At 35.9% G+C, this 23,216-nt stretch overlaps 1 protein-coding gene across 1 annotated transcript in view; it reads left to right on the top strand.

The window, feature by feature from the left end:
- Window positions 1-507: 507 nt before the first annotated feature.
- Window positions 508-23,216, top strand: part of LOC101738478 (uncharacterized) — an 87,666-nt gene continuing 64,957 nt past the window's right edge. The window contains exon 1 of the mRNA XM_038010622.2: window positions 508-725. The gene's annotated coding sequence lies outside the window, so the exon portion shown is untranslated. The remainder of the gene's footprint in view (window positions 726-23,216) is intronic.

The following is a 23,216-nucleotide window of genomic DNA, read 5'->3' as shown; positions in this document are numbered from 1 at the left end:
TTAATTCTGCGGTTTGCGTGTTTGGTATTTTATTTTTCAGTGATAATTAGTAAAGTCAAGAGCTCTGCGAATTGATTGTGTTCTGTTTATTCAAAGGCTCGCTCACCGCACATTTCTTGTCACTTAGGTTTTTGTGAGCTTCATTATTTCATATAAACGAGGCGAAATTTATAATTTGCGTAATTACTGGTGGTAGGACCTTTTGTGAGTCCGCGCGTAGGTACCACCACCCCGCCTATTTCTGCCGTGAAGCAGTAATGCGTTTCGGTTTGAAGGGCGGGGCAGCCGTTGTAACTATATTTAGGACTTATACCTCAAGGTGGGTGGCGCATTTACATTGTAGATGTCTATGGGCTCCGGTAATCACTTAACACCAGGTGGGCTGTGAACTCGTCCAACCATCTAATCAATAAAAATAAATAATAAATAATTTTGTAATCGTCTGTGCCGTCTTGAACGCGTGAGCGCGGTGGCGGGAACGCGAGAAGTCGCATGGAATCCAGCCACTCGTTCACAATTCACATTCCGCGCCGAACCTCCGCGCGCGATATATGTGTCGCGTCGCTCGCAGTCAATCGCGCCTACGATCGAAACTCAAATGTGTGTGTCATAATAAAATTTTTAAACTATTTTAGAGTGCAATGTGTGTATTTTGTTTAATTGTGAACGCCCTGAATTGGTTATTGTAATCATCTGGATTTGATTTGCATCCGAAACCAGATCAGGTATGTGATTTTAAAGTGATATTGCATACTTTTAAAATTGTTGACGACTGTAAGCTGTTTTATGAAATTTGTTTGTTGATTTTTATTTACATTTAGAAATATTTTACATTAAAAGCTTCTTTGGAAAGTCACTCATAAAACTGCGCTGATCGGATTTTATTGAAAGTAAGTTTCAATTTATATTTTACCAATTTTAAAAAGCATGTTGTCTTAAGGATATATTTTACAGTGTGTCTTATTGTCATAGTCACTTATTCAATATTACATTATAATTATAAAAAGCTCCCTCAATGGAACAAGTAAATAAATTTTCAGTGTGTTGATGTGCATTCCAATTTATAGTATCTGTATAAAGTATATCTAAGTAATAAATAAACTTAAAAATATTAACAAACAGAAACTTTGAGAGCCTGTGACTATTCCTGTAGTCACGTCGGGTCGTTCCGAATTGTCTGTGGTCCGCTTTACCGGAGTCGGTTAATAATCGATAAATTAAAAATAAACAAAATATTCCAAATTCAACCGGTTTTCAAAATTTCGGATTATTCTGAAAGTTTCAGTAAAGAATAATAGCCCTTGTTGAAAGAGTTGTCACCTTGGGCTGACACACTTGCTCACAAGAGTCTGTGTCAAATTTAATGGGGAAACATATAGGTTGGTCATACATACATAAGTAGGCAGCTGTATTCACAATAAAATGCACTCAGCCTTTGGAAGAGAGTTTAAAATAGCTTACACCGAATGTTTCACGAGGAGTGCTCTGAAGAATTGTTTGAAATGATCACTTTTTGTACATTTGTTCCATCCTCTCACCTGTAGGTAGCCGGCATGGAGTTAATAAGTACCTACAACTGGAGTGCTGTCTGATGCCGAGAAATCGGTCTCGAAAGAGAATACTTTTTGGTCGCGGTGTCCTTGTCTAATGTGGTGACCATATAAAATTTATTTATAGGATAAAATTATACACATGCATCAGTTTTGAATTTACCTTAAGTAATTCTGTGTAACCCTATGTAAATACAAAACACGTGCTTGCAACGTTTTATTTATGTAAATTCAATTCTAAACATTGCTTCGTCGTCATGGTGCCTTTTTTCGACGGTTTTTTTTGGAAGTTGCTGCGTTGTCGAAAATCTAGCACTGAGTTTTATTACAAACATCATTACCTCAGTGCTATTACTTAAACTTCCTCAAACTCTTGTTTAACGTCCGAATACTCAACCGCGACTTAAATATTATGTTGAACTTAATTACGCAATTCCTACTTTAGTGTACTGGCTAAGTGGGCCGTGCAAATTAATATTTGACACACTGAGTGAGACACTGCAACACACATGGTCTGCGCGTATCGGGTGCTCTTTTCCTACATTCACATCTTCAATTGATTTAAAATTACTTGTATTTTTACTTCTGTGCTATTTTCATGACACGTGTATATTAAGTCTATTAACTAGTAGTTACATTAAGTATATTAACTAGTAGTTACATTTTAGGAAATAAAACACAATGGGTAATAAAATGAAATGAACTGAAATTCATTTATTTGTTATATGTAGACAATTAAATAACTCTTAAATGACACATAACACAATACACATAGTACTTGATCTCTATTTACAAAATATTGGTTATATTATTATTATTAAGTTCAGTAAATTTTCTGTAATCTTATAATATAACATTTCCTCTATTTATTTTTAAGTAAATTCTTTTTTATCAACGAAATACATAATTTATTTTAATCAATATCTAAGTGGACCATGAGTATCATTAAAATTTCGCAATTTAAATTTCAATTCAATTAAAAATCTTTCATTTTTCTTTAATAAATCTAAAATCGACTTTATATTTACAATCACTATTTCACGACTTTTAAGTTTTTGTTTCAATACCTTAACATCTTGTCGTAATTTTGCTTTTCTCGGGGTATTTTTTATTTCTTGCGTTTGAGTACTTGATTCTTCTTGTTTGACCTTTTTAAAGGACATTTTCCAGAAATTCCAATGTCATATTTACTAGAAGATCCTCCTCGTTCGCTTAACGTCAGGCAAATGATATACATGCTTGCGTGCGACGCTATTCAATACAATAAAAAAAGTTCAAGAAATACCACGTGATGGCTCTTATAATATGAAAAATACATTGCAAAATTATAGTTTTCACGATTGTTTTTTCAAATTTAGTATATGACATAGATTAAGTACAATTTACAAGACAAATGGTATTAAATATTATAATGAGAAAAAATATCTCACATTTTAAAAATATATGCTCACACTAGTAAAAATTTATCAATGAATCTGACATATGGAAGGATATTCCACAAACTGGAGAGGATTCTCGCTTAAAACCACTTATATTAAAAGTGTTCACCATGATTACACGGAAACTTTCACGATTTTCGAAAAAAAAACAAGCCACAAGCTGTATCAGTGCCATTTTAACTTCGCACTACAAACGTAAATAGACGCCATTTTCCTTTTAATCCATTCATAGCTTTTTTTCGGTGATGCCAACAATTAATCTGGCTTCCCACCAAATTCAACATGAAAACCATCAGAAATCTACGTACCTACCATTAAATTTTCCATTAAACAGAGTTCTTATTAATATAGAACAATATTTTTTTTGTTAATGAGCTTTATTAATACATGATGTTCTATTAAAAATCAATATATATCATATAATCAATACTTCTTATATAATTTATTTTAATAAATTGTCATCATCAGAAACTAAATTCACCATAACTTTGTACGTTTATGTTGAACCAATTTAATTTTTGACGTTGATGGAAATTCTAAATTGTCGCAATATTTTCTAGTTAAGTTTAAGTCACATCGTTTAAATAATATGTATTTAGATATATTATTGTCATAAAATGTTTAAAATCCTGTAAAGTGGATTGATTTTAACCTTTTCAATAATTTTCAACAACGCCCAAGCTACTAAAAAATCCACTAACCACTAAAAGCCATTTTTGATAACTAAGACGGGGGTCCAAATTCCGAGATTTTATGGAAAATCCTCTAAGCTAGCAACACTGCTTTTTGTTTGTAAAATGTGCGAGAGGGACACCACCACTTAATAATCATTCTCTTTTCAGACCGTTTTTCCTTACATCTTTTGCTATTTAAAAATAAACTTTAAGCCATAGAGATAAAGTATATTTTTAGTTTTTATGTCAAACGAAGTAAGCACTCCAGTTAGAATAGTAACTCTATGGTAGCCGGTTAGGTATGCTCCTGGCATTGTTGACGTCCAAGAACCACATCCATGAGGGATGGTGGACCGATGCTTGTTTGTCAAAATCTCGATTACCTAATTTTGGCGAAAGCAACTGACAGGATAATATTGATAATTTTTTATCATTATAACAGTTCAATATATATATTGTGGATTGTCCTCGTAACGAGATCCGTCCAACTTTTCTTTGGATAAAATTCTCATGAAACAAAGTAGGTTTAGGATGGTTTGTTACCTGCACTTAGCTATTTCCGTTCTACAATCGCGCGGATTGTGTCCGTTTTCAGTTATTTTCTCACAATTTACCTTATTATCAAAATATTGGCCCAGAACGCTATTTCGGCAACGAGACGTGTAATTGGGCTTGATATTGTAGTTTGTTTTCTTATTGCATAAATATTGATTGAAATTTTTAAATTCATTTACTTTACTTTGGATTTCATTGAACATTCCTATTCATAGTCAAACAAAAACTCTACCAACAAGAAAAGTTGCAATCCAGAGTGGATCTGACGAAACAAAGTCCGCGGACATGACGGTTTCACATTTATACATTGTTATCTTTTAATTGTATTTTCTGAAATGTATTAAAAGATTCAATCATTGATTCCATGGTTTATTGGGTAGGAGGTGTAGTCATATTTTAACCATAGGGCGACTGAGTATCAAATTCTGAAGGCATTTACGTAACTAAGATATCGTTCATGAACGGTTTCCACTAAGAATACGAAACCCGCAATGCTTATAAATTTCCATGACCATTGCTGGCCTGGCATATAATGAGTCTGTGCTGGTAAATGAGGCATCCTGTTTCTGCCGCGAAGTAGTATTGTATTCCTGTTTATTATTATGCATCATTCTGTATTTATGCAATCAAAATGAAATCGAATATAGCATCATTAACATTTATTAAAAAAATACCTATTTAATTCCTAATAAGGCATTAGATAATGACAGGCGTTGTAGTTTTTACAAGTGAAGTGTTTTACTTCACTTGTATTTTGTGACAGATCTGTAGAAACAATTGAAGATATAATTTTATGATCTTCTTGGAGTATTGTTTCAATTGTCAATAGACCTAATATATCGCAGTATTCTCAAAAAAAATGTCCCGAGATGGATGATAGCATTTCTGTTCTAACGTCCATGGCTCTGGTAACACCAGCTACCTCAAAAGCTTGTATGTTCAAATAGAACAAAATAATAATAATTAAATTTAAAACTAGGGTTAGGGTATAATCGGTAAGGTCTAGTAGAGGCAACCCTACTTCACAATGAGCATCTCCAGAAAATGTTAAAATTAAATCCATGGATACTAAAATAAAACAAACAAATGTAGGTCTTAATCATAATGAGTCTAAAGTCTTTTTTGCTTATATGCTTTGTTCTTATTTTGGCATGTTTTTTGCTCACGTTATATAGCGGTGTATGTTTTTTCCACTATTGTATTTCGAGTAACTGTTTTAGATTCAAGAGGATGTGCACAATGCGTTATTGAACAGATCTACGTTCCTCAAACTGAAATTAATCTATTATAAATACATGTGTGATGCAGTTGTTAAAAAAATGAGTTCTGAACGTTTGTTTGTAGCCTATAGTCAATGCTTTGGGTAAAATGATGCTAACATTATCCAGCGACTGTTGCGGGTTATTTTTAGTTTTATTTGCCTGATAAGATTGAGAACCAGTGGTTTAGAAGAGTACTGCTGGTTATTTTTAGTTGTATTTGCCTTTTGAATATCATTGATAAGGTTGAGAACCAGTGGTTTAGAATATATTATGTTTAATTTTGGATTCAGTGCTCTGTCAACACTCATTGCTGTACAATTATAGGATTATTTCGATGACAAGGCCTTTGAATAGATCTTAGATAGTCACCTTATATAGATATATTTTGAATATAATAACTATTAGGTAGTAATCTTGGTAATCACTTGAAATTGATGATATATTTGTATAAAACAGTTATAGGTATATTGAAATTGTTATCTGTAGGGCCAATGTGTATCTGTTCCATAAAACGTGTGTAAAGGCTCCATAAAAAACGAATTCGTAGCTTATAAGAAATATCCTAAAAAACTTCGTGTTAAAATTAATTCGAACGTGTTAAAAGGTTAACTCCGACCTTATCGGTATCGGCGTTAGCACCTTCGCTGTTCGGTTAGCAGTACGTGTTTACTTGGGACGGTTCAACTATTTCAAATATGCTGTAACTTTGTCCCCGAAAAATTATATATTTCTGTACTAAATATCTCTGCGATTTCATATTGTTATTATTTATATTAATTTTATTGTTAATATTACTACCGCTAGTGGGTTTAACTCCCACACACAACACTACAGCCTCAACACGCGAGGTTGAGAATTCAGAAACTAAACATTTTATTTATCTTTAATTATGAATCTATAGATTCGATCGCTTCGTTTGGATCAGAAAAAGACGCTGAAGACGTTCCTTTTAGCCACCCACTCGTTCCTTTTAGCTCTAGTTTGGTAGGCAGTGGCTTGGCTCTGCCTCTGGCATTGCTGACGTCCATGAGCCACAGTAACCACTTACCATCAGGTGGGCTGTATGCTCGTCTGCCTACAAAGGCAATTAAAAAAAACCTGACGGACACAGTATTAAAACTATCAAATCGTTATAATACATTCAGTGACTTTAATGGCCTGTTAAAAGCTACTTATTAATATTTGAATCAAAAACTTGCATATCTTGCATATGGCGTAAGGAACTTTACTTTAAATTCAAATTCATAGGTAAGGTGTGGTAAGGTAAAAATTACGCTTTGCAAGACTACAAGTTAAAACGTATGCCCGAACCCGTGCTCGGCAGTAGGGTTAAAAGCGGCTTATGTTATTTATCACTATTCAGACTATTTACATACCGGATTTTGTCAAAATCGATCCAAATATTTGAGCGAGAATAAGTAAGTTATAGTTACTTTCGTATTTAAATTATTGTATTTCGTATTTATACTTTCTATGTTACTTCCAACATCTAACAGTATAAAAGTAAATTCTAAGAATCTTTAACTTTATGATAACTTCATACAATGTGACGGAATATCTTGCTCCAAATTATAACATTTATCTCTAATTAATACATGTGAAAATTATACGTGAAATTCCTATCAGTAGTTCCGGAGATTTCTGATTATACAGGGTGTCCCAGAGAGAATGGATAATCCTGAAACACCTCATAGTAGAGATATTGGGAAATCAAAAAAAAAAAAATCTTAGGCAGTACCTAAATTAAAAATAAAGGAATAATACCAAATTTCATGATTAAAATTTAAGTTCAGATTAACTTTTATAAAAAATTACTACCTGAGATTTTTTTTAAATTTTTTATTTGTTTCTCCAATAGTTTCTACTATGAGGTTTTTCAGGATTATCCATTAATTCTGGGACACCCTGTATTCGTTGATGTTATGTATTAACGTCACAAATACATTTAATAAAACAAAACGCCAATTGTTTCAAATAATATTGAATTGCGAAGGATTTTCATCGACTGAACGATCCCCAGTACTGATACAAATTAGATGCAATCGTATTCCAACGAACAACAACTCTGTTATGTGCATAGCGATAAAACTTTACGTTCATTCGATTCTTTGAATTGTAAATTGAGATGTTACGTATTTAGTTATAAATCGAGTAATTGGATTAGCTTCGTTTTCATTGCTTCGCAGGAACGAATAGCGTTAGGAACGCCTCCTACGTACCTATTTGATTGGGTAAATTGTTTAACGCGCAACAGCTAACATCGGCTAAAGAACGTAGATACGAAAATAGCCTCGAAATCTTATACTATAATATACAACTAGAGGTCCCGCAGTAGTCGAAATTCGACTATAGTTAATTGGAATTGTAAGTTTGTACACTATTATGATTGTATTTTATACTCCTATAATCACAAATCTCGCCAAGACTACACTATAAAAAATATTAACAAAGACAAACAATATTTAATCTATTCTTAATTTGACAACAGACGTCAAGAACAAAAGTTTGACAATAAATAGTATGCATGCGTGTGTGCGTCAAATACATGGTATGTAGTGTGTGTAATGTTTTCTTTATTGATTTAATGTATCTTTTATGCATTATTTAAAAAAAATTAGCATTGTGTACTTCTTCTCTATATTCTCTATAAGTGTGGAAAATTTCATACTCCTCCGTCCGCGCAATTTTCGTAAAAAAGGATACAAAGTTTTTGCTTCACGTATTAATAAATAGATTTTAAGGTAGGTTTTATTTACCGATTTTCAACCTCTCGGCTCAAGATGCATTCACGTTGCTTATGGTTCTATTTACTAAAATGAAGAAGCCGATAAATGAAGAAACCGGTTTACTGGTGGTAGGACCTCTTGTGAGTTCGCACGAGTAGGTACCACCACCCTCTCTATTTCTGCCGTGAAGCGTTTCGCTTTGAAGGGCGGGGCAGCCGTTGTAACTATAATTTTTGAGACCTTAGAACTTATATCTCAAGGTGGGTGGCGCATTTACGTTGTGGATGTCTATGGGCTCCGGTAACCACACAGCAATAAAAAAAAGAAACAGTAATGCGCACTAGATACTAACGTACAAGCGGTGCGCATCGCTGGCAATGTCAAGCGAAGATAATCCCAATGACTCAGTGACAGTGAACAAATTGTATTAGTAATCAGACGCAGTAGCGTATTGTGAGTTTGCCTTGAAGCACGTGTGTAGCATATGTACGCGTATCCTGGTAGGAACGTCTAAGTAAAATTTAGGCTTATTTCTGTAGATGTACAACTGACGATCTACTAAACATTCGGGTGTAACCTTGTAGTCAAGCCGCGGGGTATCTAGAACTGAGGGTGTTATAAGTGTCTCTTAGCTCAGTGATTGCATGTTATACGTCCTTACGGATACATCAGTGTAGGGACACGTAAGCGCATGCAATTATTGCAGTCACTTCTGTAGAGGTTGTTACCTATTGTGACGTCAATAATAAATAACTAATACACATAATGAAAAATACCGTATATTCCGTAAGATGGTATATGTGTTTACATAAAGACAGGCGCCGGCAAGGCGTAGCGTAATGCAATAATTGCATGCGCATGCGCTTACGTGTTCCCACAATCAGATCTAATAACCGTTGCATTAGATGCCTTCAGATCTAACACTAGGAGCAGGCTCAGGGACTCTGGTAACCGTACTCGTCGAACTCGGCAAATAGTTCTACGTGCAACCTAACCTAAGCATCAGCTCGCTGAGTTTCTCGCCGGATGTTCTCAGCGAGTCGCGATTTCGCTCCGGTAGTAGATTCGCGAAGCAGTTACTCTTGAGTTGTTAGGTTTCTTTTGGAGTCACTCGGGTAGCTGTTAGCGAATCCCACACCACCTGGCTAAGCCTTGTTCGCCCACCCGCCCTGGTGAAACTGGACAGGCCTCTGGGCCACAAGTAGTTCCTAAAACATAAAGATGTTTAAAAAAGACTGCATGTTTCACAGTGATATTATTAGGCCTTATTTCACATTGCATTGCAAATTGAGACTCAATCGTTACTAATATTAAACATAGCTAATTACTATCTGCTTTTAGTGTACAATAAACTATACATTTACTCTAATCAAAAACCTTTGTTAAGTGACTGACCAGCGGTTCAATTACATCGATATAAAAATGTGCAAGAATTGAGTAACTTACAATGATGATTACAAAATTAAATTTAGTCCAACGTTAGACTTCTAAGAAAGGATCGTACTGAAACAACAACATAAGTGTAAATATTTATGAAGACTAAATTTGATATCCTATCCAAACAAGCGATATCGAATTAATGACGCTGCTACAACAACGGTGCTGTGTCAACGTTATTTTATACTCTTTACAACGTATAAATAAATATTGTGACAGACATAATACTTTCAATCAACATGTACATACATCTCCTAGTATTAACGCAGATCTTATAGTCAGGTAGCAAGTAGTTGATGGCAGTACTTTAGATAGGAACGATAGGGACTTTTTGGCGGGAACGCGAGAAATGCAGTTGTGTGATTTGTTTTATTTTGTCTATTATAGTGTTTCTTTAGGTTTAAATGTATAATAACGGTGGTTTATTAACTATTTAATATCTGTGAAGGTGCACAAATGTGGGAAAATGAAACAAAGCCGCTGGACGTAGTCTCTCGGGATGCTCCAAAAAGTCCACTGAAAAAATCTCAGTAAATGACCACCATTTTACTGAGATTATATTTCATCTCATATCGTCTCATCTCATTTCATTTAATTTTATCCCAGTTTATTAATATCTCTAATTAATCATCTTCATTTCATTTCATTTCACTCCATATTATAATTTTACATAAAAATAAGAATATAAATTAAAATAAGACATGATTTAAAGGTCTTAGTTACCAGGTCATAAGATCCCTTAAAAAAATAGGAACTATAGTAAAAATTCGTTCGCTGGTATCAATCACCACTGAACCACTTTTTTTGAGTAGTAGAGTTATTTAAAGAAGCATATTTTATTATGAAATTAATATTCTTTATTTTCGAACTGTTAATGTTTAATGTATAAAAATAAAAATAAAAGTCCTAAAATATTCGAAATGAAATCGTGTTAAAATACCAACAATATTTACAATAATATGATGGCCAGTTATATTTATCACAACGTCTCTCCTTTGGCAGTTTTAAAGAAAAAATAGAAAATAATTGTTTACCATCACCTCCCACACCTTGACACAAGACGTTGCTCAAAATTTTAGACTAATGATCTCGAAAATTGCGCAAACACATTCCCTTGGCGGGTTTCGCTCCAGAATTATGAACGTTGCAAGCGTATTAAATTTTTCTGTGTGAATTTTACTTGAGAAAGGTTACAATGGGGCTGACACAATGCTGTCCCACGCTCTCTGGCGTTTGCGACACTTAGCCGCTGCTCGGATCTAGTTTGCCCTAATTGATTTCTTGGTTAGAAATTGTGGAATTTAATGTTCTTTTTTAGTGAGAACATAATCGTGAATCGGGGATCGATAGCGGGAATCATTTGGTCAGTGACTTTACAAGCGTCAATGGGTAAATAGACTTATCACCTTTTTGGTGTTAAAGCCCTTTGCCATTGACCACAGAATGAATGTCGTCGCTCACCCCGGGACAGCGCTATCCTACAGCGCATCAAGAACTATTTTTACCAAATATAAATTTGACGACAATTTTAACTATGAGTCAGTTATTTTTTATTTATGTGTAAATACAATGTTTTCTTCGGTTTTAGCGAGTGTGGTATAAACTCGAGTTTTTTGTTGTCAAACATTGCAGTTTTCGTGGCCACATGCAACTAATGTGTTGTTACTCTGAATTAGTATTTTTTCAATTGAAGACTATGGGTACGTTTTAATTCGCGAGAATACGAAAAGAAAGCTACGTTACAGATTCATTTTTTTTTAATAGACGCTAAAGCTGTTTTTTCTAAAAGCAACTAAACGACTTGCGTCATCTGAGTATCGATACCATAACTAAAATGTGTGAAATGTATTCTGTTAGAAATTGTATCAGAATATCACCTGTGCCGAATTTGTTCTGAGGAGCCCTCATAATTGAGATTGTACGTTAAGTGAGTCATTATGATTCACGGAAACTTTAATGAGATTTTCCATAACATAATGTTATGTAGGTATTAGTCATCGGTCAACATGTATTGATTTCAGTAGATAGACAGATAAGTAAGACAACTGGTTGTTAGTGAAAATGCTATATGGTAGTATCTATCAATGATTGGTCATTATGACCTTAGGCTTTAGGAAAACTTCGACAGCACGTCACTGGAAGGCAGTGGCTTGGCGTTTTCGCCGCTTTAAAAGGCAATGAAGACAATGCTTTTTTTTATGCTCAGGTGGCTGGAAGAGGCTCACCTGGTGTTAAATGGTCACTAGAGCCCATACTCCTCAACAACTAAAATTATGCCATACACCTCGATACGTAAGGTCTATCTACTATGTATGGCAATACCTACGTAAATAATAGGTTTTTAGCGTGTTTTTTTAAAGATATTAATTATTCCATCATTCTGGAAGTCATCGGGGAATATGACATAAGTATTTCACAAGAGAAATTTGCATAATCGTACCGCTCCACACCAATGCAACGTCTTATCCTTTGGCCGCGATCGATTTCAGAATCGGATTAGATTCTCCTAAAAATACCTAATAAGTTATTTTCCTAAATGTCTACATGCCCATTTGGATATCTCGGCAACATTATAATGCCGATATTCTTAACCTCAAAAGCATGTTGCGTTACGCTTGGCCTATCGCAATGGCCGTCACGATCGCCCGGCGTGGTCCCTCGAGACAATACACCGATTATTCCGTTTCCAAGTAAGACATCTGTTCTAAGACAAGCGAAAGTCGCTTCGTATTCACACATTTACTAAATAAATTCTTCACACCGCACGCAAGATAGCGTGGACCGAAATTAATTTTATAGGTATTCCAACAATGACTTGTCGATAGATTATCTTTCACTTAATATAAACGTTCAGATCACGGCTTGATGAGCACACGGCTAATTAACAGCAGAATGTAATTGCAGATTCTGGAGTACATACTGATTAGGACTCTCCTCCAGGTAGGTATCCAAGGATCTCAAACATAATTAAGAATAACCTTAACCTAATAAAAGAATGAAATGTAATATTTCTGTAAATAGCATACGATTATACTCGTATGTAAAAGTATTTTAGAGAATAAACATGCTGTTATTAAAATCGAAATGTATTTAAGTATTATTTAATTTGAAACATGTATAATTATTCAGATTGAGAATGTTTGTGTTAAACCTTTCATAATGTTAACATAATTATAATTTATAATGTATTACGTAGATTGTCTCACTATAGTCAACTTCTAAGGCTTCAAATTCTTTGGCATGGGTTTATAGTTGTTTGTTTATTGAAATTTGATACAGTATATTTTTTGTAATAACTATAAATTAAAAAGCCATTTTAAATGGTAGCTCACTTTATGTTAATTAGTTCAATATATTTTAATGCAGTGAAATTTAAAGTACAATTGTAATCTATGCAGTTTGTTTCTAGTTGGATTGTAGATCGAAGAAATAGTGTTAATATATATATATATATCGGTAGCTTGGGATTAGGTATACTAAGATACTTCGATTCCAGTACATGATAGAAATATAGATAAAAGGGAACACCATGTATAAGTTACGCTCAGACGTATATTTTCTGTTTAGTTCGCAATTTTGTGGGGCATACCTAACCTGACCATACGTCGTCATTTGGACGGGACAGTCCCGCTTTCGGGCATTCTGTACCCTGTCCCCAGCGAGACCGACATAGTCTCGCTTTTGCAAATAGACTAAACGATACATTTATTTTTCAATTCAACATAAATCTAGAAGTGCTTAAATGGGCTAATTTAACAAAAGTGCCTGTGAAGAGGTACAGCAACTTATTTAGAATTCCGCAGATGTCTCGCTTTGACAAAAAATATTGGTCACGTTAGGCATACCTGAGAGGACAAGTGTTTTGAATTAGATCCTACAAACTGTCGCACAATTGAATAGGAGAAATAATTTTTAACACACGTAATCTAATACAAAATTCTATTAAATACGAAATATTGTTAAGAATCGTGCACTTTTAGGGTCAATAGTTTGTTTGTTAGTCACGGCTAGAATTTGTTCTCATTATACAAACGAGATAATTGGATCTCTTCGCTTGTCCGATAACTGGTTTCCAGAGGACGGTGGGAGATGCGAGTGAACTGGTAATGCATGTATTTAGTGTTCAGTTGTTTGTTTTCAGTCATTTACCAATAATGAAATGAAGATTAAATTGTAAAACCTGTAGCATTCGTACGTATTCTTAGCAATTATAAGATAATTGTAAAATAACACCCCGGTCATGTTTTTTTAAATTGTGCTAGGTGAGTGGTCGTCTAATATATATTTTTATTTCTTTTATTGCAAGTTTGGGTGGACGAGCTCACACCCTTCAAACCCGAAACGCATTACTGCTTCACGGCAGAAATAGGCGGGGTGGTGGTACCTACCCGTGTGGACTCATAAGTGGTCCTACCATCAGTGATTACGCAAATATAATTTTTCGGGTTTGATTTTTATTACACGATGTTAATCCTTAACCGTGGAAGTCAATCGCGAACATTTGTTAAGTACGTATTTAATTAGAAAAATTAGTACCTGCCGGCGGGATTGGAACACCGGTGCATCGCTAGATACGGATGCACTGAACGGCTTGTCGTTTAGGCCACGACGACTTAAACCATAGGTCACCATAGGTCCATATCTCACCATACACATCACCTATAAACATATCCTTTATTGAGGGTGTAGGAATTACTTTCCCGCTTCAACACAAGGGGTGGGCGATCTCGAGGGCTCCACCGGGAAATGGTTGCTAACAACTGCTTGAGTGACTTCAAAGTGGACCTAACGAATAACAAAAAAACAAAATGTATAAAATTTACCACACCTAATGTTAGACAAGTTGACACTAATATTACTGTAAGTGGAGAGACACTGGAGCTTGTGGATTCGACAGTTTTCCTTGGTATAACAGTTGATTCCAAGCTGCAGTGGGGTCCTCACATATGCAAGTTAGCGAGTAGGCTTAGTTCTGCAGCGTTTGCGGTAAAAAAAATACGAATGTATATTAATGAAGATACGGCACGCCTGGTTTATTTTAGTTATTTTCATAGTGTTATGTCCTATGGCATTTTGCTATGGGGCAATGCTGCCGATGTCGAAACGATTTTCATCCTTCAGAAGAGGGCTATTCGTGCTATTTATAATATGCACCCGAGGGAATCCTTGAGGGACAAGTTTAAGGAAATCAAAATTCTAACTTTAGCGTCCCAATACATTTTTGAAAATTTATTGTACGTGCGTAAAAACATTGAAGAATTCCCCAGAGTCTGCGATTTGCACAATGTGAACACTAGGAACAAACAAAGGCTTGCGTTGCCGGCGGCTCGAATTAAGAAAATAAGCAACTCTTTTAGGGGGCTGGGTGTACAGCTTTTCAACAAGATCCCACTAAACGTTCAACTACTACCTGTTCATAGATTTAAGAAAACTGTTAAGGAACGTTTGTGCAACAAGGCATATTATAAAGTTAAGGATTATTTACTAGATGGCACTACGTGGGAATGAGGCGCTCGCTCCTGGCCTTTTCATTTTTCATTATTATTATTATTTTTTTAATTGTATTTTTTGACTTGTTTTTTCTTTTATTGTGAATATTTCTATTTATTTAAAAAAAAAAGAAGAAAATATTTGAGAAAAAACAAAAAAAAAAGCCCGCTGAGTTTGTTTCGCCGGTTCTTCTCAGGACTGTGGCTTTTTTTGGAACCGGTGGTAGAGTTAACATTGTTATTTGTATTTTGACATTCAACAAGTGTGTCATACTGACATCTAAGTTGAAATAAATGATTAAAAAAAAAAAAAAAGACGATCGGCCACTGCGAGAGTGCTTCAACCACCGGATTGCAAACGTGACTCGCTGAGATAACCTATCCAGAAACGGCCAGTTGATGCTATATACTAAGTGTCACATTGAACTCTTCGATAAATACGGTGACTTGTGCTTTGTCTGCTGCTAGAGTTTGGACTAGTAGCGCCCAACCGCACTTCGGCTCATAGCAGTTTTTTTTTTTTTGTTAGATGGGTAGACGAGCTAACAGCCCACCTGAAGTTAAGCGATCACTAGAGCCCATAGACATCTACAACGTAAATACGCCACCCACCTTGAGATATAGTCGTAAGGTTCAGTATAGTTACAACGGCTGCCCCACCCTTCAAACCGAAACGCATTGCTGCTTCACGGCAGAAATAGGCGGGAAATACAATACTGTAGAACGGTTGTATTATCTTTCAAATCGGAACGCATGACTGATTTGCGGTGGAAACGACCAGAATACCAGAATTAACGAATTGTTTTTCGAAATATCGCTTTATCAGTAAAAGAGTTACAATACTGCCTAAAGAACCAGCGAAATAAACTCAGTGGACTTGTGTTTTTAGTAATTTTATGTTATCATATCTGATACTGATATTGATTAGCATCTATTTCATGAGGACAGTATCAAGTCATAGGTCATTGTAGTCAAGTTCCAATACCGACTAATAGAAACTTTCAATGGGTGAATACGGGATCGTAAAGAAAACGACATCGAAATCGTGTTTTTTATTTGTTTAACTCAATGGTTTTTTATATGAAGTCGACAATATCGGCTTCACTGCACCTAACAAAATGACAATTTACGTGTTAATTGAAACGTAAATAATCTACAATGAAAGTTGTTGTACCTCATGTCGCGTGATAACTTCTAATTAAAGTCAAACCAAAAAAAATAATGGAGAAAAATGCACACACTCGAACAAAAACGATTGAATTAGTTTCTTTGTAGCAAACACATTCCTGTGGGCAATGCCGCGTAACAGTCTCCCATCATCTGTGGCGATGACTTGGGCATTTTTATAATGTTAGAATGGCGCCTAGTGGAGTCTTGATGTATTGTTGAAACATTCCGCTGCGAGCCATTGACCTTTGCGTCTTCAGAAGAGTTTTACTGACTTCAGGAAATAAACGCGGGTTTATCCAATTTTTGTAAAATTAATGATAGTGTGACGTAATAAAAAAAAGGAAGGATACGGCGAGTAAATTAACCCACAGACACAGCCCACTGAGTTTCTCGCCTGATCTTTTCAGTGGGTCGCGTTTCCGATCCGGTGGTAGACTCTGCGAAGCACTGTTCTTACTAGGGCTAGTGTTAGTAAGGTCCTCTGGTTAGAGTCCCGTGAGCTTACTCCTGAACTAGAAAGTATAGTTAACGTTATTCAGATTTTTGCTGGATTTCCTTTATTCTATGATAGCTACCGCTACAGAAAGTAACATTTATGCGGGATGGCTATTTGTTTTCACTGTGAAAGTTTATTTAATAAAAATACAGTTAAAAGCGACACAAGCACTCTAGTAACGATTCATGTGAAAAACCGTATTTAGTTTAATTAAAAATAAAAAACGCAGTAATTGTGTCAGCTTGAGGTCGAAGAAACCTTGAGATTCTTTCTCGTTTATTACACGATTGTTGGAAATGAATTACCTTGCGAAAGTATAAATAAATACTTGATTGTGTGAAGACGCTTGGACTTATGGGCGATATCGTGTGCAATAAAGTCGTTGGTAAATTGTTATAACTTTCGACAATTCTGTGATGTGGTGCAATGGTGAGAATTTGGCTGTCAAAATAATTTGGGAACAGGAAGGAATCAGTAACAGTACGATCTAAACCTATAAAATTGTAATTGATAACAAACTTTTTTATTGCTTAGAAGGGTGAACGAGCTTACGGCCCACCTGGTTTTAAGAGTTCAAGTTTTAGTTTTTAAAATTACTACGGCTGACCTACACTTAAAACTAGAACGCATAGCTGCCTCACGGCCGAAATACGCAGGGCAGTGGTAACTACCCGTGCGGATTTACAAGATACCTTTCGACCAGTAAAACATTACTAAACATAAAATTTTGCTAAAATAAGACACATATTTTGGGCCGTTTACTGTGGAGATTCAAGGTTTAATAATGTAAATTAGCCGTGGTCTTTCACCGCCCTTGTACCAGTCATAGCCATATTACTGCATGATGTCGACTGTCAAGCGTGGGTCTCCATAGACCGGTTCTGGAAGTATATTGGAAATGCTTAGCAAAACCTTATCTTCTTGTGGCTATAGACAGATAGTGCTGAATCTTTTTGTGATTTTAACAGTTTCACAACTGGCCAATGTAAGCTTTTGAGTTGGATCTACAGGATCATCGTGAGGCATAAATATATATGTTGCAATGACAGTGGCAATTTAACTCGAATTTTTAACAATACTAAAAGACAAATATAATTGACTGTTAAATTCGATGAGAATCAACAGTTCGCACTTTTTTAGCTTCAAAATTTTGATTTATTTTGCGAGCGGACGCTTGAGAAGTAATAATGGTAGAAGTTAGTAGTAGTAGCTAGTAGTTTAACGGCCGTCTGGTGTAGTAGTAAGTGACATGGTCACTACACAAGGGGGTCGCGGGTTCGAATCCCGCCAAGGGAAGATATTTGTATGATAAATATAAATGTCTTTTCCAGGGTTATGGATGTATATTTAATATTAAATATATGTATGTGTATAATAAAAATCTTACATTTCCGCTATCTAGTACTTGTAACACAAGTTCTTTACGAACTTATGTTACGGACCAGTTAACGTGGCGTGATTGTTAGTAAATATTTATTTATTTATATTTAGTTTGAAGAAGGTTACGATATATTTATTTCGCTATCGACCAGTAGTTTATTTAACTCGGAGGGAAGTGAAGTTACGTACAATGTATTGAATTATCACAGTATTGGCGAATGTAATAAATCTGACAAACTGGAATCGCATCGACACAATTCAAGAAATCTCGTACGCGTCCAAATTCCGAGCCACATTTCGGTCGTACTCCGAACAACGACACGCGCTGGATGAAGCATCTTCACAGTTTCATCATTTGTCTGTGTACAATAAGGACATAACTGAAAATATACCATTGTACTTTTGTATTGAATATTTAGCATTTGTTTTTATTATGGTGTATAATAATACCATAAACTCTATGTTCATAGTATCTATATTTTTTTATAGCTTAGATGGGTGGACGAGCTCACAACCCACTTGGTGTTAAGTGGTTACTGGAGCCCTACACATCTACAACGTAAATGCGCCACCCACCTTGAGATTAAGTTCTAAGTTCTTAAGTGTAGTTACAACGGCTGCCCCACCCTTCGAACCGAAACACATTATTGCTTCATGGCCGAAATAGGCAGGGTGGCGGTACCTATCCGTGCGGACTCGCAAGAGGTCGTACCACCAGTAATTACGCAAATTATAATTTTGCGGGTTTGATTTTTATTACAGAAGTTATTCCTTTACCGTGGAGGTCAATCGTGAACATTTGTGGAGTACGTATTTCATTAGAAAAATTGGTACCCGCCTGCGGGATTCGAACACCGGTGCATCGCTACATACGAATGCACCGGACGTCTTGTCTTTTAGGCCACGACGACTTCAAAATAATAATAAATAAAATGTAAAAAAAAAACGAAATCCTTGGGCTCTGGGCAGACATCCGTTGGTCTACCGTAGGACGAACAGGCTACCGTTGTAACGCGAACATGTGAACTTTTTGATCAAACATTCCAGTGTTGCCAAGTGCGTTATCGTCGGCGCCAGCATCCGCTAATATTTCAAGGCTGTACGACCGGATAGATAACCAACGTTTTATTAGTTTTCACAGATAAAATGTATTAGTCAAACGAAACTGGATTTAGTTTAATATTACCCTATATCTCTATATATTAATACGTGAAGCAAAAACTTTGTACCCCTTTGGAGGAGGAGTATGAAATTTCCCACACTTATAGAGAATAGAGTGAAGGAGATTGCACAATGCAATTTTTTTTTTAAATAATGCTTGAATGATACTTTAAATCAATAATGAAAACATTGCACACACTACATACCATGTATTTGACACACACACATGCATACTTTTTTGTTGTCAAACTTCTGAGTAGTAGTAGTTCGATTTTTTCAACTAGAAAGACAAAGGTATCAAACCATACAGTCTAAGATTTTATATTTAAAAAAAAAAGAAAAATGGTAAATGAAGTGATATGAAATGAAGTTGATTAATTTGAAACATTAATCAATTGGTATGAAATTAAGTATAATTAAATATGTATTTGTACGACCATAGACACTTTCCTTTAAAGTTCTACATTTTCGTCTATTATGACAGCAATGGAAAGGACGGACAACTATGGAATCTAAACTCCTTAGTGTAAGTGGTATATTAGTTAGTGGATTCAACCAACCGAGTTTAAAATCAGAGTACTTAATACCAGTAAAGACAATTATATCCTATTGCAGAATGTACCTACTTAATATCAATTTACATTCCTACGGTATAATATGACTCAGTATGTTCTAGGTACTTCGGAGAAGTGAAACACTGAGCACTTGTTATAAGTACTCGATTAAATTAACCCTATCATAGTCTACAGTCGCTCAGTGGGCCGAGTAGGTTCAGTACGTGGAAGGTGGCAGTCTTACTGGTGGTAGGACGTCTTGGGAGTCCGCGCGGGTAGGTACCAGCACCCCGCCTATTTCTGCCGTGAAGCAGTAATGCGTTTCGGTTTTATGGGTGGGGCAGCCGTCGTAACTATACCTGAGACCTTAGAATTATATCTCAAGGTGGGTGGCGCATTTACGTTGTAGATGTCTATGGGCTCCAGTAACCACTTAACACCAGGTGGGCTGTGAGTTCGTCCACCCACCTAAGCAAAAAAAAATCCAAAGGCAACACGCTGGCAAGACAATATACTTAAAGATTATACACTAGCGGAAAGCAACCATACCTGCAGAACTATGAAGCAGTGCTTTTAAAAATGACGAAAGGAATGATGGTACCATTTTTATTGAACCAAAGTGTAGTATGTACTGTACCTACAATTGTATGATAAAAACGCATCACGAGGACAATTAGGGATAGGGAGGACTTATCTGCATTCAGATATTTATTTGAAGCTCAAAAATCTCTACGATTTCGAATTCTCCGCTATCGATTTTAATTAGCACCATGTCCATAATCAACAGCCGATAAATAATGTCCTCGTCTTTTAGTATTGTTAAAAGATCGAGTTAAAGCGCCACAAACAAAGTTACGGGGATTTTTTGCGCGGCCGAAATGTAAATGGGCTTCTTTATAAAAAAAACCGCTTTTTTTAGATGTCCATCTGTTTGTTCGGTTGAGCTGACCACCGTAACGGTTGAACCAATGCTGACAGGTCATTCATTAACAGGTAGATCACATCCTAATCCTTATCTTTATCTTTTATCCTAATTCTTATCTTCGAAGAACTGTTAATATAAAAATTGTAAAATTGTGAAAACAGAAAAATAAATTAAAAGCTTCTTGGATACCGAAACACTTCATGGCTCTCGTGTGATATTTCATTATTTGGCAAAAGATTTCTTATTTTTAATTATAATAGTTCAAGGAATCTGTACATCTGTTGTCTATAAAAATGTGCTTACTGTCTATTTTACACTGTGGGAGCGGTAGTCCGGCGCCGTGTTGATTCGGTCCAATTGGTCTCAGCTGTCGACCCCACTTGCAAAAGATTTATCTCGTCTATTACATATCCATCTTTATCCTCTACCGGCGATTTACACCACGACGGGATGCTGACTTCCTAATTGTGCTTGGAATTTATTTGTTCTTACAGTGTTTTAGATTTTGTTGTAACCCTCGTCGTATGGTGTTTCTCCGCGCTGCGGTTTGTCCAAATTCAAAGGGGGTATTTACTGAAGCCGGAAGATTAACAATAAATTTTATAACCAATTATAATTTAAAGAGGTTTTGTTGTGTTTATCGTCGAATTGTCACACTATTGATTCTCACTGCGATGGTTCTATAGAAATGTCAAGATTGCAATGGACGATTACTGAGAGTACCTCCAGTCTTTTTCACGGTAGCGCCAATACTAAAAAGCTCGTTAATATAAATTACATTCGCATGTAAGTGTATTATAAAGTGAGCTTCGAAAAGACGTCACAACATGCGTAGGGCAGTGCCGATATCAGCCTTTATCACTCGTCCCTTATCATTCGGCCCTAGTAAATAAACCGGCCCTTGCGTAACCCTCGTGATTTATATAATTGTTTCTGACAGTTCCTAACGTTTTTAATGTGTTTAGTTTTGACTGTGACGAAGTGTGCGTAGCTGATAAGATACTGATGTTTGTTAGGGACCAGCGACTTTATTTTGGAAGAAGAAGATACCTGTAAGTACTCGTTTGACCTTCTGATTACAAATCTTTGTGTTCAAAAGTTCAAAATGTCAAATTTCGTTTTAAGTTTAGAGTTCAGTAGAAAATAAACAGATAGTTAGACAAAGGTCACAGAGACTTCTAACGACACCCATCTTAGTTTGTCTATAAGTCATCTCTGTTTATTTAAACATTTTGCTGTATATGCCTAGAAAACGCATATTAGCTAATGCTTCACAAAATTGCAAAACGTAAAACTCCTTCCAAAGCTCAACAAAAAAAAGTTAGCTGACAATTAAAAAGAAAAATTGCGTTGTAACTGCGAGCCATGTAAAAGTGGACCTTAAAACCTCGCGAAATAGTCATCGAATTCCGTAATCGGCTCTGAACGGCAAAGCGTCTACAAGGACGTCTAATTGTCTCGTTAATTGAAATGAATTAAGGGGCTCGTAACAGTCGCTGCTTGAGTTCAGCGATTAGTTCATTGTACTGATATTTTGTACGAATTGGACATCATTTTTCAAGTTTCCAAGAAATCGAATACTAAGCGTTTGACTTGCTATTGCTGTAGCTCTGTGGACTGACTAATCGAGCAAGAGGGAGTCGTCCGTATTGAGAAATGAGCTCGTAATCTCGGTCTGTGTGCTTAGGCCTTAGTGAGGGTTTTTAACGTTCTCGATAGCGTAAAAGTTAACTCAAAATTGTATGGAGTTGGAACGTTTGTATACGTTTGCCGCTAGGGGCGCTGTTCCAACTGCATACAAATTTGAGTTAACTTTTACGCTATCGAGACCGTTAAAAACTCGCACTAAGCACACAGTATTGTTAATGCTGTGCGCTAAGAGCAACATTTGCAGTAGGAATAGTGGAGACTGCTTGTTTGTGTTCACACCATCATCAAATATGCTAATTGATAAATTTAACGAGTCGGTATGTACTACCATGGTTTTATTCTCAATTACTGTGAAAATTACAATTTAACTCCATAATATCACGAAATATTGGAAATTAAACTAAAAAAACAAAAGTATTTTCGCCGAAATTTACGAGTCGCAGACATAATTATGATTAATTTTCGTGTTAGTTTTCGATTGAAATATAGTCGTCCGTATCCACGAAAACTGTAAGTTTTCAAAATGTCGGGAATAATCATCATCATCATCATCAGCCTTTATCTGCCCACTGCTGGACATATGCCTTCCCCAATGCCTTCAACGCGGTCCTCCGCCTTCCGCATCCAACGACTTCCCGCCGTGCGCACTAAGTCGTCGGTCTACCTGGTTGGAGGACGCCCCACGCTCCTGGCACCAATCCGTGGCCTCCATTCGAGGATTTTCTTCCCCCGCCTGGCGTCGCTGGCT

Source organism: Bombyx mori, chromosome 4 (assembly GCF_030269925.1).
Source record: "Bombyx mori chromosome 4, ASM3026992v2".
In the NCBI taxonomy this organism is placed as follows: domain Eukaryota; kingdom Metazoa; phylum Arthropoda; class Insecta; order Lepidoptera; family Bombycidae; genus Bombyx; species Bombyx mori.
This window is presented reverse-complemented; position numbering and strand designations above follow the sequence as displayed.